Here is a 16207-nt window from a genome sequence, read left to right as displayed (position 1 = left end):
TATTTCCTTCCGAATTACAAAAAGTTATCTGCTACCTGGGGTGGTGGTGGATTGCAGAAATGGTCACAAGAATTGCAGCTCCTTCCATCAAAGAATGGAATCTCTTTCTCCAGTCCTTGACTCTGGGCTGGCCTTGACACTTGCTTTGCAGTTGAAGCAACATTGTGTGAATTTCAAATATGAGGCCCAAGGGACCCTGTGTGTTTCCACTCTTGCTCTGGGAACCTCTTCCACCACTACCACGTGGGCAAACCCAGAATAGCCTGCCGGAAGATGAGAGACTGTGTGGAGCAAAGATGAGCCATCCCATCTCAGCTCTCCTGGACCAGCCAGTCCTCAGGTGACCCAGCCCCTGACAACAAATACATGAAGACAGTCAAGTTCAGCCAAGCTAAGCCCAGATCAGCAGAAATGCCCATCTGAGCCCAGCCCCAAAATGCCAAAGCACAAAATAGTAAGATAAATAAATATTTTTTTTTAAAGCCATTAAGTTTGAGCTTAAGTTTCTACCGCAGTAAAAAGCTAACTGATACAACTCATTTCCTGGCTTCTGTTTTTTTTTTTTTTTGTCCCACGACAATCAGTGGTCTTTCAAAAACGTGACCCAATCATCATGCTCCCCCGCATTTTCCCATCACCTTCGTGTCAAACCCAAACTTCTCAATTGTGCCTCATCTTTCACCACTCAACCACAGGCTGTACCAATTTCCTGTGATTGCCCAAGCATACAATGTATCCTTTCACCTCCATGCCTGTGGGACAATAAATGTCTGTTTAAGCCATCCAGTCTGCGGTGTTCTGTTACAGGAGCCCTAGTGAATTAGTACAATGCTATTCCTTCTACCAGGAGGTTCCTTCAAACCTCAGTACACCCACACCCGCTACTTCCTCACCTGGCTAATTCTGACTTGTCCTTCTCACAGAGCCCACCACCTTGGGGGGAAGCCTTCCCTAATTGCCTTCAGGCTGGTTAAGTGACCCTAATCTGTGACTCCTTCCCCGTAGAGAGCACTTATCCTGGTGTATTAAAATTCTTTTGTGTGTGGTAAGAATACTTAACATGAGATCTACCCTCTTAACAAAATTTTAAGTGTACAATATAGTGATTTTTTAACTAGAGGTACTATGTTGTAAAGCAAATCTCTAGAACTAAATCATGCACTACTGAAACTTTATACCCATTGAACAGCAACTCCCCATTTCTCCCTTCCCCCCAGCCCCTGGCAATCACCATGCTACTCTTTGTTTCTATGTGTTTGACTACTTTAGACACCTCATGTAAGTGTTATCATTCAGTATTTGTCTTTCTGTTACTGGCTTATTTTTTTTCACTTAGCTTAATGTCCTCCAGGTTCATCTGTCTTATCACATATGGCAGGATTTAATTATTTTTTTAAGGCTGAATAATATTACGTTGTAAGTTTGCATGGCATTTTCTTTATCCATTCATCTGTCCACGGACATTTAGGTAGTTTCCACATCTTAGCTCTTGTCAATAGTACTGCAATCAATGTGGGAGTGCAGATATCTGTTCGAGATCCTAATTTCAGTTCTTTTGGATATATACCCAGAACAGGTATTGCTAGATCATATGGTAGTTCTATTTTTAATTTTTCGAGGAACCTCCTTACTATTTTCCATAGTGGCCGCAAGATTTTACATTCGCACCAGCAGGGTACAAGTGTTCCAGTTTCTCCACATCCTTGCCATATTTGTTATCTTTTTGTTGTTGTTTGTATGTCTTTTTTTGGAGAAATGTCTATTTAAGTCCCTTGCCCATTTTTAAATCGGGTTATTTGTTATTTTGCTGTTGAGTTGAAGGAGTTCTTTATACATTTTCGATATTAACTCAGATAGATAGTTTGAAAATCTTTTCTCCCCCCACCCTGTAAGTTACCTTTTCAGTTTGTTGATGTTTTCTTTTGCTGTGTGGAAGCTTTTTAATTCGATGTGGTCTCTGCCCACTAGGCTGTGAACATCTAAGGGCAAAGAGTGTGCCTTTCATGTCTTAGTCTCCAGTGCTGAACGGAATGCCTGGCACACAGCATATGTTTAATAAATGCTTGTTGGAATAAAATCCTGTCATTTCCTGCCTCCACATTTTCCCAACTCTTTGTATTTATTTTTCTCATGCTGCCCCCTCACTTGTAATGCTCCTCGCCACATCTTCCCAAGTCCAAATCATACCGTCCTATAAGATTCACCTTAAAAATAATTTTTTGGAGAAAATTTTTTCTGATTGCACCAGCTAGAAGTGATCCTTCCTTTTTTTTTGGAATGCCCATTGTTCTTTATATGTAGCTCACTTAATGGATTTTTCGTTGTTACGTTGCTCTATATCTGAACCCTCCATCTCTCTTGCTCATCCTATGCATTTTTGACAGCTCCCACCTTCCACTACAAAATCTGGAAAGCTGGTGCTTGCTTTGCCTGCCTTCCTTACAGCTAGGGGGCTGGCACATGATCTAGGCTGAGCGAGTGAAACACATCTGCCTGGTACTTTGCATTGAAAGAGGGAGAGGTAAGGAATTAACAACAGTGAGGAACCTGTCTGGTGGTGGCGGCGATGGCAGCAGCAACACTCAGTCTCCAGGGCAGCAGTGCCAATGAGATGCCAGGACTCCAGGTCACAGTCTAAGCTCCAGCCTCCAAGAATCACAGGAAGCAGCAGGGTGCTCCTGCTGGCACGGTTTTGGGGCACAGTTTGGCCTGTTCTTCTGGCCGCCTTGCTTACCTTGGTCTCTGCTCATTTTCCGAGTGTGATATTCCAGCCTTTCCAATGGATCTATGAAAAGCTTACATCTGTGGCTGGAGCAGAAGAGCTTTGATTTGTAAAGAATGGTGAGGTCTTTGGGGCTTACCTCAGAGGTAAGGGCTCTGACTTCGTGAATTCACTAACTGGGTTGCATAGCTTTGTACACAGGAGAAATTCATTAAATATTTCACGAGTCAATGAAAAAATAGTGATTATTACATATAGAGAAATCATTGTTTATAGCTTTCTTTTCCATTTGTTAGCTTCTGGCATTTTTCACCAATATCAGTTTTCCTTGATATATAGACACTTATCTTCAACATACTTCATATTTAGGGAAAAGACTTAAATTACTGAAGTTGATTCCATTAAGCTATAATGGCCAACTATAAATTATAGTGCATATATGTGATTGACCCCAGATATTTCACTATTTGATGAAATGAAGCATTGCGAGAAGTACTTTAATAACAGTTCTATGATCTGTGTGGCTGAATATGGGGAAGGAGGAAGCTTGGACGGAAGACATACTTGCATATTTGGCTCATGTATGTTATCTTTTTGTGTTATTGTTAATAGCCATCCTAACAGGTGAGGTGAATGTGTTGCCAGAGAATAGGTTCTTGTCTTGTGCAGGAAAAAATTCGAGAGCAAGCCATAGTAAAGGGAAAGTAGATTTATTCAGACAGATACACACTCCATAGAGTGTGGGGTGTCTCAGAAGGTGAGAGAGGTGGCCCAAGGTGCGCAGGTGGTTAGTTTTTATGGGCTGGGTAATACATATGCTAATGAGTGGGAGGATCATTCCAACTGTGCTGGGGAAGGGGCAAGGATTTCTGGGAATTGGGCCCCCACCCACTTTTTGGCCTTTTATGGTCAGCCTGGGAACTGCCATGGTGCTTGGTGGATGTGTCATTTAACATACTAATGTATTGCAATGAGCCTATACCGAGGCTCAAGGTCTACTGGCAGTCTAATCTTCCACCATCTTGGGCCCAGTTGGTTCCAACCAGTTTATTCTGTGCCCTCAATTGCTATGTCATTCCTTTAATGGTTGTGCTCTGCCCCCTTCCCTCCTGTCTCAAATGTTCACCCATGCATAGACAAGTAGAAGGCTACACATGAAGAAGTGATGTTGTATGTGAACCTGTGTGCCTCCATTTGATTGCAAACATGGCTTTGTTCCACCCAGAGAATATACATTGATTTTTAAGGCACAGATAGTAGAAGAGGAAGTTTATCTCAGTCAATTTAAACAAACCTGAAAGAAGGAAAGATTCAAACAGATATTCACTTGGATATGAGATTTCCTGTTTTGTTCTCGATTTTATTTATTGACTTTTACAATTTTGTAATAAGAAGAAAACATTTAGATGAGACCCATAAAAATGCAAAGCTACAGCAGTTAATCGTGTTAGTCTATGCCTATTATGCAGAAACCCCTTTGAAACGTCTAAGCTATGAAAATCCTCCTCCAGTTACCTGGCTTCACCTGAAATCCAGTGGGTCTGAAATCCCATTACATACCATACAAGAATGATTATTAGAAAATGGAATAGAGATCATCTCTGTTTTGCTCTGGCTCATTCTTTTCTGTTTTTAATTTGCATTTCTACAACATTTCCCTCTTTCCAGGTCTGGCTATTGCTTCAAATCACTGCAGAAACATGTTTTCCCCCTGGCTTTGAGAGATCATGAAACATGATTGGTCTGGGAAAATTCAACACAGTTTTATTCTCATTGTTTGTTTTTGGCAAAAAGAGGGACCAAATAAAATCCTGTAGCTTCAATTTTAGCCAGAAAGAAAATCTAGCCCTTGTAGGGAAGTGCACATGATTTTGCCTTTGGAAGATGATTTTTAAAAAAACCATGTCTTCCTTTTCTTTTTTTTTTTTAACATTTTTTATTGATTTATAATCATTTTACAATGTTGTGTCAAATTCCAGTGTTCAGCACAATTTTTCATTCATTCATGGACATATACACACTCATTGTCACATTTTTTTCTCTATGATTTATCATAACATTTTGTGTATATTTCCCTGTGCTATATAGTGTAATCTTGTTTATCTATTCTACAATTTTGAACCATGTCTCCTTTTCTGAGCTCCTTTCAAAATATACTGTATCCATTAGGGATGATTTAGATCAGCACTGTTAAGTAGAGTTTTCTTGATGATCAAAATGTTCTAAAATCCTGGCTCTTCAATACATTAGTCACTAGCTACATGTAGCTATTGAAGACTTGAAATTTGGCATGTGGTTGAGGGAATGAACTTTCAATTTTATTGACTTTTAATTAATTAAAATTTAAATTGAAATAGTCACTTGTGGCTACTACATCATATAATCTGGTAGTATTATCAAGATGCAGTCCTTCTCATATTTCTGTCCTGGTATCCTTAGCATGCAGGCGTCCATCCTTATGCTCCTTGCCTTGTGGCTGCAAATGAATGCTGTACGTCTGACCAGCATATCTGCATTCCAGTAGGAAAAAGGAGGAGGAGGAAGAAGAGAAACTAGAAATCATCTGTACTTTCTATGTGACGTAACTGTAATGGAGGTTGGGAAATGGAATTTTTAGTTGTTTTAGCCTCTATAGCAGAAGTAGACAAAGAGAAAAAAAGAGTTTGGGTCAACCAGTCTATAATGTCTGTCTGAACACCAAAACTTATTAGACCCTCATGGATTACTGAGAAAATAAACACATGCTTAAAGAAAAATAACTGATTTGGTAGCAGCCTGGCAAGGGGGCAGGCAGATAGCTGGTAGCTACCTAAGTAATTCTGGTGTAAAAATAATTATGCTCATTTTCAGTTGATGAAATCCAAGAGACTTAAATGCAGAAAAGTTAAGTGATCTAAGATAATATGGATACTACCTTAAAGAGTAGAAATTCTCAACCTTGGTTGAGGAGTGGAATTGCCTGGGGAGGTTTTAAAAATCCAAATGCCCAGTCTGTGCTCCTGACCAATTCATTCATTCTCAAGGGGCAGGGGGTGTTTGGAGTGTAGCTAAGCTTGAAGATTGTATTGTGGTTACCTATCACTGCATAACGTGGTACCCCAAGACTTTATGCCTTAAAGCAACAATCATTTTCTTACGGTTTATTGTGGTGATTCTTCTTTTCCACGTGGTGTTGACAGCAGTCACTCCATGATGTTCAGTGAGTAGATGAGCTGGTCTGGAGGGTCTAAGATGGATCCACCCATGTGCCTGGTACCTTGATGGAAATCATTCTTCAGAGGCTGGGCTTGACTGGGACTGTTGACAAGAGCATCCACATGTGGTCTGTCTAGCATTGGGGCTTCAAGATATGGACTTCAGATATGGCTGCTCAGGGCTCTAAGAGAGACTATTACAGTGAATAAGGTAGAATATGACCTAGCCTTGGAAATCATACAGTGTCACTTGTGCCATACTCTGTTGGTCAAAGCACTCATCAGCTCACCCAGCATCAGTGGGAGGAACATAGATCCCTCCTATCTGAGTCTTTTCAGGCTGTTATAACAAAATATCACAGATTATGTAGCTTCTAAGTAGAAGAAAATTTTATTTCTTACAGTTCTGAAGACTGGGAAGTCTAAGACCAAAGCACCAGCATAGTCACATTCTGGTAAGGGCCTGCTTCCTGGTTCATAGCTGGCACCTTCTGTAGTGTCCTCACATGGTGGAAGGGGTGAGGGTCCCTGGGGTCTCTTCTATAAGGGCACTAATCCCATTCATGGGGGCTCCACCCTCGACTTAAGTACCTCCTGAAGGCCGTATCTCCTAATACCATCATTTTGGAGAATTAGGATTTCAACATTTGAGATTTAGGGGGATGGACACAAACATTCAGACCATAGCACCCCCCCCAACTCTCAGTGAGAGGAAAGTCAAATAATTTGTGGCCATATTTTAAAACCAATGCCGACTGTTACAGAGTAGTGTTTCTCAAACTTAATATGCATTTGAATCCTCTGGGATTCCTGTTGAAATGCACATTCTGATTCAGATCTGGGCTAGAGCCCAAGATTCCATAGGGGGATCTAATATTGCTGGTCCTGGGACCACACTTTGAGTAGCAAGGATATAAGAGAATTCAAACCTCAGGCTGGTTCACTATGTCTTTCTGATTGCCCCACACCAAGCACAGTCACTCAGAACCCAACCTTTGCTGTCTTGGTGAGCATGTGTGTAATAAGTAATATGAGTTGTTAGAAAGGAATCCCTTGTCCCTTTCAATGGAAGTCTCAAAATATCAAATCAGGCTCAAGTGGTGATCAAGTAAAACAGCAACTGAGTTTTCAGCAAGAACCTCCAGTTTTCTTAAGCAGAATCTGTCATTTAGCTGAATGCTTTTCCTGGCCAGCCTGGGACCTGGATCACACAGTGAGACCTGAGTTCTAATTCTTTAGACTTTGCCACCAATTCCCTGTACAAACACAGGTAAATAACCTTTATCCCTCAGTTTTCTTATCTGTACAATTAGGTAAATACAGATCATCCCTAATGTCTCTTCTAGCTCAAACTAGCTCCACAACCCAGTTTCAGAGAGTGGTTACACTTAGTTCACTGAAAATGTAAGTTTGTCTCAAAAAATGTTTACCAAAGATACAAAGTAGCATATTCTGAGGGAAATTGGCCTGGTTTGCCCTCCTGTTCCAGGCGTGCCCTTTGCCTCAACCGTAGATCCACATAATGCAGTCTAAAAATTGCTCCGCTGCTAAGCAGAATACAGAGGAATGAGCAGGAACACAATACTGAGAAGACCCCATGCTGCCCTTCCAGGAGCCGCCTGGGGCTGTGGCTAGAATTACAGAGTACTCATAGAAAGAGGGCATTTATTCATCTCAAAATTATTTTTGAGAGCCTCCACAGTGGCTGCTACTCCACAAGGAACCTCAGTGTGAATTACAAAAAAAAAATCCTCACCTTCTGGGCTGGTGTAGATCTTCTCACTCAGCTTGGGGAGTCCAGAGGAACTTTGTGCATGTTAGAAAAGCCCTCACTTTCCCAAATGGAAGCAGCCCCCACCAGGGTGAAGGTTTGGTGAGCAAGGAAGGCTGGCTTCGAGTCCTGGCTAATGTGCTATCTGCTTGGCACGCCCTCTAGAAAACAAGCTGCAAAAGCATACACGAAGCCCTTAGGTGACAGCTCTGGGTCAAGTCCTGTGTGCTAGGTGCTGGGGAGATGGGGAGACTGTGGTGGGGAAAGCAGACATGATTTCTGGCCTCAAAGAAGTTAAATTCAAGTGGGACCAACTTGTGTTCCAGAGTTGAACGATCTATTCAGCAGCTGGGAAATAAGAGTAGTTAGAAATCTGGACACGTAGTTGATATGTGAACTGCCTGCAGTTGATCAAGACAGACTGAAAATCTTTGAAGTCCAGACACAAGAAAGCACTGACTCTGACACTGGTGGAATTGAAGTCCAACAGGACTAAGACAGAAATGCTCCCCTAATCACATCCTAAGGCTTTTTCTTAATGGAGAGAAATTAGAAATGAACATTGGAGCCATGGGGTATATTATGTATTGTCTGTTACCGAAGCAGTCAGACTTCAGTTCATTGTTAGTGAACATTTCAAGCTGAGACATTCTTGACTCATTCTCGCCACTTCCTTTATTTCTTAAGTACCAAGTGGAAAGACTCATTTGCAGGGAGAGTTCTCATGAACGCCTTCAGGAGCCCAGTAGGCTCTGTACGCATGGGCAGCAGTCAGTCTGAGAAAATACACAGAGGGGGAATTATGGGAAACTGGAGAGTGCATGCCCTCTAACGGTATTCAAGTGTAACAAACAAATAATAAAAATAGTAACAGCGTTAGTAATACAAGAAACAAATGTGATGAGCAAACAAAATGTGCTTATGGAATGAGTTTGGCCAAACTGTGACCTCTGAGATATATTGGTATAAATGCACACTTAGTGGACTCATCAGACAGACCAACCAGGTAAGTGGCAGCAGCATGTGTTATAGGATGGGATACATGGCCCTGTGGGCAGGTCCGTTCTTACCTTGGAGTGGAATACATCACTTATGCTCTGGGCTGTACTATCTTAAATAAATCAGAGAATGAAGAATCGTCTGAAGGAGGTTGTGCTGCTGCATCATTTACAATTAAGTTTGCTTGTGAGCACCAACCCCCTCTCCCTATCAAATAATAAGGTAGAACTTTCTCTTCCATTTCTCTCGGGTAAAAGAAATCTGAAAGTAGGCTGTCCGTGAATGATATAGTATCTTCTGGTTGTCACTGGGGACTCAGGCCCTCCTCTTTCTGCCCTACGGTACTCAGAGCACACGTTCCATCTTCAAGGTCACCTCATGGGCCAAGTTGGCAGGTGGTGCTTCAGCCATTAAGTCTGTTTTGCAGGCTGGAAGACAGGAAAAAAAAAAGAGGTAGAACAAAGGGTCATATATTGTTAAGGATCTGACCTGGAAGACCCACCCAGTGCTTCCATTTACATTTCACTGAACAGAACTTAATCCCATGGCCGTACCTTGCTGCAAGGGAAGCTGAGATATTGTAGTTTTCTGTGTTTGCTTTTTAGCTGGGCACGTTGACTAGGTTTCAGTTACTAAGGAAGCAAAGGATAGAAGAAGGAGATATGGAAGGCTGGCTAGTTATCTCTGCCTCAGTTACAAACATGGCTCTTATTGAAACCATTACCACCAAGATGAGTTTGTAGAAGGTGATGAATAAATATTGTACAAAGATTATTTGCATAAAGCTGGTCTTAATTTTTTCAGCAGAAAGCAAGAGAATATCCTTTTTATTGAGTTAAACTCACATAACATAAAATTAACCACTTTAAAGTGAACAATTCAGTGGCATTTAGTGCATTCTCAGTGTTGTGCAAGCAACACTTCCCTAGTTCTAAAACATTCACATCACCCCAAGGGAACTTGAACCATGTAAGCAGTTGCTTCCATTTTCCCCTTTCCCTCAGGCCCTGGTAACCACCAACTTTCATTCAGTCTCTATGGATTTACCTATTCTGTATATTTCATATGAATGGAATCATACAATATGTGACTTTTTGTGTCTGGCTTCCTTCACTTAGCATAACATCTTCAAAGTTCACACATGTTGTAACACATGTCAGTACTGTGTTTCTTTTTTATGGCTGAACACAGGAGGAAAATCCTCTTAGCAGATACGGTACCTGCCTCCCTCCATGCCACATTCTAAACAAAGGATCTAGCAAAAATCAGTTGCCTTTTAATTCTGTATAATATTCCTGAACAGTCTTACTAAAGCAGACATTGAATAAGTCCTGAGACCTTGTTCTAAGTACCCTCTTCATAGCAAATAGATCCTTGATTTTCTATAAAGCAACAGGTTCACAGCTGCACTAAACCAATTGTGACAAACCTGTTGCTTGTTTTCCCAGCCTCTCTTGCAGCTGGAGGTGTCAACGTAAGCTCTGAGCAACGAGATCCAAGCTGAAGTTTGCTGGGCCTCAAGGAGATAGGTCTGGAGAAGCTTTGCTCTTGATCAAAGGCAAGAGGCAGCAGGGACCTTCTCCCATCTTCCTGCTCTGAACCTAGACCTGATGATTGGAGCTGTGTTACTGACCCGAACTTGGGTCCATTCACCCACTGTGCAGGAAAGCCAATTTACTGACACTGGATTGTGGTGAAGGAAAGTATAGCATTTATTGCAGGGTGCCAAGCAAGGAGAATGGCAGCTCATGCTCAAAAGGCCCAAACTCCCCAGTGGCTTTTAGGGAAGGGGTTTTAAAGGCAACATTTAGGGTGAGGTTTGAAGCTTGTGGACTTTCTTCTGATTGTTTGGTGGTGTTTCAAAGTGATGTTTCAGGAATCGTAATCATCAGCCTTCTGGATCCAGCCAGTCTGGGGTCTACATGTTTGTGCTCAGTGAGAAGTCATCATCCTCCATCTGGGTTGGGGGGCAGTCTTAGTTCCTTTAGAACAACTCAGAGATAAATATCAGATTGTTATGTATATTCCTTGAGGAGGAACCAGGACTCTGTTTTTCACTAAACTATTGTTTAAGCTATCATTACTTTTCTCACTTAACTACTTTTCCTTTGTTTCTGTGTCCCCTCACTTCCCTAACTAGTATCTGCTTGTGCCTGCTCTTTGGAACTTGGGGAAGACCTAGGAGACTAAAGACATTTCTTACAAGCAAGAATTGGTGGACACAGAGTGGCTTTAGGGTCCTGCTTGGTTTTAGCCCCCCCTTTTCTTGAGGAGTATCCTCAGTCCTGGGGGCAACAGGGGCATGACAAGGAAGGGGACAAAGTTTTGGATAGAGAGGTAAATCATAAACTCAGCAGAGGAACCCAGTAATAGGCGGACTCAGTTTCAGCTGCAGTATTTGTCTCTCAATCAGAAAACCTTGGCTATGTGAACATGCGGTCCTTACATCCTTGAGGCATTGAATCTGTATGAGCAGCTTCCCACAGACAGAACCCCTGTTATATGATTAAGATGAACTCCTATTTGCTTCAGCCATTGGGAGACAGGTTTTTCTCCTACTTACAGCAAAAGTATTTCCTAATAAACCTGCTGAGTTCCTTTTAATTTTTTTTTACATTTTTTATTGAGTTATAGTCATTTTACAGTATTGTGTCAGATTCCAGTGTAGAGCACAATTTTTTCAGTTATACATGAACATGCATATATTCATTGTCACATTTGTTTTTTCACTGTGAGCTACCACAAAATCTTGTATATATTTCCCTGTGCTATACAGTATAATCTTGTTTCTCTATTCTACATATGCCTGTCAGTATCTACAAATTTTGAAATCCCAGTCTGTCCCTTCCCACCACCCACCTCCTTGGCAACCACAAGTTTGTGTTCTATGTCTATGAGTCTGTTTCTGCTTTGTATTTATGTTCATTTTATTTTTTTAGATTCCACATATAAGTGATCTCATATGGTATTTTTCTTTCTCTTTCTGGCTTACTTCACTTAGAATGACATTGTCCAGGGACATACATGTTGCTGCAAAAGGTGTTATGTTGTCCTTTTTATGGCTGAGTAGTATTCCATCGTATAAATATACCACATCTTCTTTATCCAGTCATCTGTTGATGGACATTTAGGTTGCTTGCATGTCTTGGCTATTGTAGATAGTGCTGCTATGAACATAGGGGTGCAGAGTTCCTTTTAATTGATGAGTTTTCCCATACATATCAGAGGCAAAAGTTTACAGCCACTATGAAGTCTGTGGAGGGGTCTCCTAAGATATATTGTGGCTAACCTCTGAGTACAGTCTGAAGCAGCACTTTTCTTACATGGCTACTGAATCATAAACATACAGTCTGCGAGGTTTTTTATAGGCATGAAGGCAGTGGTACCTGGATCTTCCCCATGTCCTTCTGCCCATTTGCATTGAGAAAAGGATCATCTATTTATAGCTGTGGCAGTCAACACATCCACGGAAGTTCCCCATGGGCTGTCCGACCTTAGCTGTCATCAACTCACAGAGTGGTGCCCTGCAGCCATCCTTGGATGGAAGCCCAAATTTGGAGGATGCTAAAAGGAGCTTAAAAAATGCAATACCTACATTTTGCTTAATGTCGTGAGACAGGAGCAGGCAGATAGAAGGGACAAACCTGAACTGTTAACAAAAGGTTTAAGGCATATCTACAGTTCATAATAGGCTCTTTTTAAATTTTAAAACATCTTGATAATAAGGGCATTCTCTCCAGCATTTGCTTAACTATTTTCAGATTACTTTAAGATAATTAAAAAGGAATCTGGAGGTTTCCCAAGGCTTTGCTTAGATGCCTCGCATTTAGAGGAATCTCAATGAGTTTAATGAGAAACAGAAAAATACGAGTGCCTAGAAATGACTTTGCTTTTTTTCTAGAGAATCTGAACTGAGAGTGAATTTGAATTGGGAGGGATTTTTGGCCTTTGGAAATAGAGTAAAGAATGAAGTACTGTGATTTGGGGATGATGAAATTGCTGGGGGGACAAAAAGCCCAAACCTTTTCTTTTATATTTAAAAGTACTTTTATTTAATTTGGAACATGTTATAAGGGTATTATAGCATTAAATTTATAAAAGATTTTTAAATCCTTTCAGTTCCCCAAGACTGCACACATTTACTGACACAGATCAAGAGGCTCTTGCCAGTTGATAGTCCATGGAAACAAATCAACAAAAGTAAGAAGGGGACAGAAAATATATTACACAAAAGCAAATGATAACTAAAAAGATATGAATTCTAAATAAAGTAGATGATCAAAAATCCACATGGGGTACCTTGGGAAAATATAGAATTCACAAAATGACTTCCAATTAAATTGCATACATGTATATGGCTAAACATTTTTTAAAAACATAGCCTCTGCTTTATTTATATATGTTTAATCATTTATTCAGCAAATGTTTTTGAACATCGATGATGTTCAAAAAATTAGATAATTTGATACAACATGGAAAGGGTCCTATTACAAGTAACCACAAGGTGTTATGGGAAAATATAGGAAGTAGCCAAGTTAAGGAGGCTTCTTAGAGTAGGTAGCAGCTGAACTGGGCAGCAGGTGTTGTGTCAAAATGAATAGTAAGGCAGAAAGAGGAGCATATTCAGCAGCCAGAGGAGCACGATATCTTGATGCTCTTAGGGAAGAGTGAGAGAGTAGGGGCCATGGCTAGAGATGAATCTAGAGAGGTGGGCAGGGGACAAATCACAAATGAATTAGTCAGGATAGGCTAGATTGTACTGTGGTAATGTAACCAAATGCAAGTTCGTGTGCTCAATGCACAGTGGGGCCCCAAAACCCCAAAACGTTGGAGTTTGGAGCAGAGAAAGTTTTTTTTGCAGGTCCAAGCAAGGAGAAGAGGTAGCTCGTGCTCAAACCCCCCTGAACTCCCTGATAGTTTTGGGGGAGAAGTTTTTATAGTCAAATCTTGGGGTGAGGGCTGCAAGGTGTGTGACTTTCTTCTGATTGTTGATGGGGAGGTAAGGGGGTGGTGCTCCAGGAATCTTGTGCCCTGCCTGAAGTTGCCATCCTCCACCTTGGCTTCGTGCAGGAAAGAATTCAAGAGTGAGCCATAGAACAGTGAAAGCAAGTTTATTTAGAGAGATACACATTCCATAGACAGACTGTGGTCTGTCTCAGAAGGGAGAGTGGACCCGGGGTGTCAGGTGGTTAGTTTTTATGGGCTGGGTAATTTCATATGCTAACAAGTGGAAGGATTATTCCAGTTGTTTTGGAGAAGGCACAGGGATTTCCAGGAATTGGGCCCCCACCTACTTTTTGGCCTTTTATGGTCAGCCTGGGAACTGTCATGACACATGTGGGTGTGTCATTTAGCATGCTAATGTATTTCAATGAGTTTATAATGAGGCTCAAGGTCTACTGGAAGTCAAATCTTCCACCATCTTGGATCTAGTTGGTTCTAACTAGTATCTGTCCTGTCCTCAATGGCTGTGTCATTCTTTTAATGGTTGTGCCCTTCCTGTTTCCCTCCTGTCTCAATTTCATTGGCCCAAGTGAGTCCTAACGCCACCACAAACTTCACAGAGGTGAAAACTGCAAACCTCTCAGTGTTCAGAAGGAGAAGGGAGTCAGACATATTGGGGAGCACAAGCAAAGGCTACCATAGGCCTTATGTACCATGCTTAGGAATTCTGAATTTATCCTCAAATGCAGGCACAATTCCAAGCAGAGACAAAACAAACACGAGGGACTCAGGATCAGCTGTACCACTGGTTGCTCTCTGATTTTATAGTGTGTCTTCAGAGTCAGGATCCAGTCCGGAAAACAGAACCAGTGGCCGTTTCAACAGCAGAGCTGTGATATAGGGAAAAGATGGGGTTACCAGAACCTGGGGGTTCAGAGAAGATACCCTGCGGAATTGATATTTGGGCCTCCTGGGAGGCCTGGTTGCTGCTGCTGAGGCTGGTTGTGGAAGCTCTGAAGGGAGCTGGAGTCTGGAGCAACTGCTGCCTCTGGGGCAGAGCCATCAGGAAGGAAGGCCCGCGCCCCTCTCGCTGCCGTCCCATGAAGGCCTCCCATTGGCAGAAGCTAAAAAGATAGCCTGCCGTGGTCCTAGCTTCTCTCACAGGCCCCTGAACCAACCCCCCACCCCGCCCCCAGTCATCTCTCAAACTCCCTTCTTCCTTATCTCTCCATCCTTGGGGTCTGCCACTTGCTACTCTCTGGGGGTACATCATGTTCCCTAATTGGTGTCCCAGCTTTTCGATCCCTTTTATCACCAATTATCTCCATCAAATTTCCTCTGTTGAACAAAGGTCCTACTGTAGAGCACAAGGAACTATATTCAATAGCTTGTAACAACCTATAATGGAAAAGAACATGAAAAACAATATATATATATATATATATATATATATATATATATATATATATATATATATATATATATATATATATAACTGAATCACTATGCACCACACCAGAAACTAACAAACATTGTAAACTGGCTATACCTTAATAAAAAAAAATTCCTCTGTTGAAAACCCTCAAAGTCCTTTTTGTTTTTCTTATTAAATCCTCAATAAATTAGTAACTTCCAGCATCTTTGTGAAAACCTATCATGGAGTTAATTTTGGACACGTGATCTCCAGTTCTAGAAAAACAGGCCCTTCACCACGATGCTAAAGTTTATACCCTTAGACTTCATAGTACCCTGTGGGTGTGCCTGGACTTAAGGGTTCAGCTTCCCTTCCCTGTCACATTCTGCCACATTTCAGGGTAACTGAACTTAGAATATATCTCTTGGGGACTTTTTTTCAAATCTTGGTTTTTTTTTTTCCAGTTTTGTTGAGATCTAATTGACATACATCACTGTATGAGTTTCAGGTGTACAGTGTAAAGATTTGATTTATATTGTGAAGTGTTTGGGGAACTTCTGGAGGTCTTGACCACGTCCTAAAAACTAATATAAAATTGAAGAATGTCCAAAAGTAACAAAAGAACTTGTTAACACATGACGGGGAGGAATTATTTAAATTAACACACAGAAAAATGTGTTTTTCATGTACACTTGTATTAATTTAACATGTGTACAGATTCATATAACTTTTCACAATCAGGATACAGAACAATTCCATCACCCCCCAAATCTCCCTTGTGCTATCCCTTTATAATTACACCCTGCCTCTCCCAGTAACTCCTGGCAACTACTGATCTGTTCTCCTTAACTATAGTTTTGTCATTTCAAGAATGTCCTAAAAACTAGATGATGGGGTGGAAGTGGTAGCTAACACTATGATGATAATCATTTTATAATTTATAAATGTATCAAATCAACACATTATACACCTCAACTTATACAATGTTATGTGTCGATTATATCTCAATAAAGCTGGGGGAAAAAGACAATGTCATAAAAATAGATTCATCCAGTATGCAGACTTTGAGACTGGTTTCCACACAGCACAATGCCTTTGAGATTCATTCAGGCTGTTAGGTGTATCAATTGTGCAGTCCTTTTTTATTGCTGAGTAGTATTCCA

This window comes from Vicugna pacos, chromosome X (assembly GCF_048564905.1).
Source record: "Vicugna pacos chromosome X, VicPac4, whole genome shotgun sequence".
Classification (NCBI taxonomy): Eukaryota; Metazoa; Chordata; class Mammalia; order Artiodactyla; family Camelidae; genus Vicugna; species Vicugna pacos.
Note: the sequence above shows the minus strand (reverse complement) of the source record.